Genomic DNA, 3,997 nt, shown 5'->3' with positions numbered 1-3,997 from the left:
AAACGAAATAAAGCAGCAGATATTTGAAAATGCACTAACAAATAACTATGAGTGTTTTCATCATTTCTAACAAAATGTGACATGCTACTGCATGCTGTGCAGGTCACATAATAGAAGAACAGATAAACAACTTACATTACTGGGCACGGTAAAAGGCAACAGAGTAATTATCAAAAGAGAAATCGAAAGTGCATGCAAAGTGGATGATCTCAATGAAGTGCCCAACATGATAATTGTATCACAAACCTGCTTTGAAGACCTTGCGCAGCCTCACAACTTCTTGCCGAAGACAATCTCCTCCCTTTCATGCTTCAGGAGGAAACAAAAGGTCCAGCTGATTTTTCCTAAACTGTGCCTCGGTATCCTTCACACGAGATTTTGGCACTTGTTTTTCACTTTTGTGCTGGTACAGGCAGAAGCAAAAAAAATAATAATTTGGTGAAAACTAGAAACCACAGAAATGTATGCATGCATGCACAGATATGGTACGTTGCACTTCTCTACTGGTTGAACAGCTGACAGCAACTCAAGCTGGCCTCGGCTACAGCCTTAAACTTTGCAAGAACTACGGTGCCAACTCAGTGCAATTCTTCTGTTGGCTACGTATGCCAGCGCCAACAAATTTGGCCGCATATAGAGATGTTGCATGTGTAGTTATTGATTATCTGAAATGCAGTAGATACCTTCGGTCTGGCTGGCTACTTGTCTCTACACTGACTGTACCTGCATGCAAACTGGTGCATGTGCGTCAGTAAACAGACTTACTTGCAGATGGTCATGAAATAGCTAAAGTAGGGAAACCATTCATGCTTTCAAGTAGGCAAAATAAACAAACAAAGGAATGACAAAAACAGGATTTAATTTTTGATGATCCTGTAATGATATGCGAGCTCCTCCCGATTTTCTACTCAGCGGACTTAGGACTACACAGTACAGTTGCTTGGGGCTATGCAGCAGCTTTGCTGTAAGCCTTCACTCATTTCACGGGAACGAGGACACTGAGAACACTGTTCGGCGGCCCATAGATCGGTACACGTGAGGCACAAGTCATCCGACCATGCAGGCCATCAGCAAATCGGCGTCGCCAAAAAGCGCTGTCCAGCCTTAAGTAATTGAGTAGTGCTAAACAAACATTTGCAAGATTCACCTTTCTGTAGGATTCTCCGCTCGCTTCGGTGTCGCCTTCTAAACTGCTGTCCATAGGCATTTGGGGGCAGGAAAATCTCTTGCTCGAGCTTTCCGCGGAAGCATCAGCCTCCTCTTTGGTTACTGAAAACAGGTACACGCGATGTGCATATATCGATTGTCCCTGAAATTGCACCATCACAAAGTAAACAACAAAAGCATACTCACCAAACAACTTCATAATCTGGGCTCTGAAATATCCGCTGTTTTCGTCATCCCAGCGTACACTGTACCATTGTTTGTTGTCGAAGTCTTTGATACTATACGGAGAAAATCTCTTAATTCTTTCTTCGTGCAGACAACCTTCACGCCGTCGTCCTTGAAGCGCACATAAGCGTACATTGTGCAGGTTTTACACGTGGTGATATAACTGCGCTGTCAAACTTCGCTTGCCGTAGACCGCAGAGAAAGAAACGTTGGGCCCAGCGGCGGAAGGCCCAGCGGCGAAACACACGTGTTAAAGCTGATGGCGGTGACGATGCTGATGGGGTGGGAAGTGAGTTTGCGCCTAGAAATCCTAATTTAGTTTGCACCATTTGGACATTTCTAAAATCCTCACAAATCCCATTACGGAGGAAAAATTCACTGAATCTGCGCGGGAATAAAAGTAATCACAAAAGTATGAGCTCTTTGCGCAAGTTTATGCTTTTGGCATGACACCAGCGGTAAGTACGTTTCATTCACACTCCAAACCAAATACGCGTTTGCGTGCCTGTGTAATTTGTTGTTCAATTTTTCCGATGTTAAAATTTTTTTCTCGCTTTTTTTTTGCTTTCTTATACTGTATGAGTAGTTACTAGTTAATAAAATACACCGCCTATATGGGACAGCAGGATCGCCATCGCCATAGAGGGAAAAAGCAAGAAAACAAACAAGCAAACATTGTTGTACTTTTAGTCGCGGTCTCAGTCAAATTGAATCAGTCGTGTCCTGACTTGGTTTTTCATTTTTCGGATATGGTGCAGTGATAAAAGGCACTTAGGCGCTATCCGTCATGATGGCGGCACGTCTGAAACTGCAGAGCGGAGGAAACGTTATTTGGAGCCGGAGGCGGCTTATTTATTATCACGTACTACATCTTCGAGGTACCAGGATAACCGCCAGTGCACCAAGCCACCTTCGCACAGGGGCAGGGTTCTGTTTGGTGTCGCAGAAGTCCGTGGTATGCCCGTGTCACTGGGGTGCACGTAACCCACGAGCCGCTTCGCCCTTCTCAGTATTTTGCCAGCATCCGTGGTATGCCCGTGTCATTGGGGCGCACGTAACCCACGAGCCGCTTCGCCCTTCTCTGTATTTTGCCAGCGTCCGTGGTGTGCCTGTGTCTCTGGGGCGCGACCCACGAGCCGCTTCGCGCGTCTCAGTCTGGCAACAAACTTCTGCGACACCAAACAGAACCCTGCCCGCACAGGTAGTCGCCTCTTGTCAACTGTGCTGCCGCAAGTGCAAATACCGGCGTGAGTGACTCGCCCCGTGAAGCTTCTGACAACGATGCAAGCGACCAAAGTGGAAGTGCAAGTGATCGTGCAGAAAGCTGCGGCGTCACTAGCAATCTGTCTGACAGTGAATCTAGTGGTTCCGCTGAAGATTGCAGCGATACATATAGGTGCGAAGGTGATGCTGGTGAATTTTGTCTCATCTTCTCTGGCGAACGCCTTCCCAACTCGGACATGACTGTTAGAGATGCCATGCTTACGCTGATGGCGTACACTGTGTCAGTAGCACTGAACTGGACAGGAATGGAGAAGCTTGTGGGAATAATTAACCTTTTCCTGGGCAAGCCCGTCCTTCCTACTTCGAGTTGGATGCTAAGGAAAGCGTGCAGGCAGTGGATGGATGACCTTGTCAAGCGTCACTATTTTTGTCAAGCATGCGAAGCTGTGATATCGAATCCTCGTCAGAAGGTTTTTTCATGCCCACATTGTACCACCAAAATCTCTGGTCAAAATTTGTTGTTACATTGGACCTCAAGAAACAAATTGAAGTCATGCTTTTTGACAAAGCAGTGTCATAGGGCTTAATGGACACGTTGAAGAGAAGGCAACCTGAAACTCATGATGGCATTGTGAAAGGAATCAGTGATGGTCGCATTTACAAGGAACAAGGATCGAAACCTTAAGTCTGGCCAATATGGGCAACAAGGCTATTATGAAAATTGTGCAGATCACAATAGCTCTGTGATGTTAATTCCAAAATGTGAGGCACATATTAATAGATGCCGTACTCTTTTCTTTCGTGAAACATATACTTTATGCACAGCGCGAGAAAATCTTCTTCAGAATCAGAATGATGCATGCCTGACATGCGCCACCATAAACATGCTAGTAACCCAGAGGTCATCCTTATGTCACAAATTTTGTGGTTTAACATTTACTTGATGCCCTAGCTTGTTTAAGAGAATAACCATATTTCTATTAGCCTAATATAGGTGCAGGACAAAAGCCCGTACGATCTACCTATTAGGCTAATATCAATTTCAACAAGTCATATATAACATACCAATACAAACTAATAAGGCTAATAGATGAACCAATTGAGTCATCAATTTTGCAGTTGAACACTTACATACAAATATCCAGCTTGTTAAACCAAATACCCATATTTCTATTAGCCGAATAGGTGCCAGACCAAAACTTATACGAGACCTATTAGACTAATACAAGTCTTATACAGCTCACTAATACAAACTAATAGGGCTAATAGGAGAATGTATTAGACTAATACATCCATCTATTAGGCTAATAAAAATTTTTTATAAGACCAATACATCTAATAGAAAAACTTATTAGACTAATACAAGCTTCTATTAGAATTT

The 3,997-nt window shown here is 43.9% G+C and overlaps 1 long non-coding RNA gene across 1 annotated transcript; it reads right to left on the bottom strand.

Moving 5' to 3' along the window:
• Nucleotides 1–354: 354 nt before the first annotated feature.
• LOC119388633 (uncharacterized) lies at nucleotides 355–1,954 on the bottom strand. Its single transcript, XR_005182772.2, has 3 exons — nucleotides 1,354–1,954; nucleotides 1,148–1,269; nucleotides 355–403 (listed from the first exon to the last, which is right to left on the bottom strand). It is a non-coding gene; the product is annotated as an uncharacterized LOC119388633 (long non-coding RNA).
• Nucleotides 1,955–3,997: the final 2,043 nt, after the last annotated feature.

This window comes from Rhipicephalus sanguineus, chromosome 1, assembly GCF_013339695.2.
Source record: "Rhipicephalus sanguineus isolate Rsan-2018 chromosome 1, BIME_Rsan_1.4, whole genome shotgun sequence".
NCBI lineage: Eukaryota > Metazoa > Arthropoda > Arachnida > Ixodida > Ixodidae > Rhipicephalus > Rhipicephalus sanguineus.
Note: the sequence above shows the minus strand (reverse complement) of the source record. Positions and strands in the feature narration are given on the sequence as shown.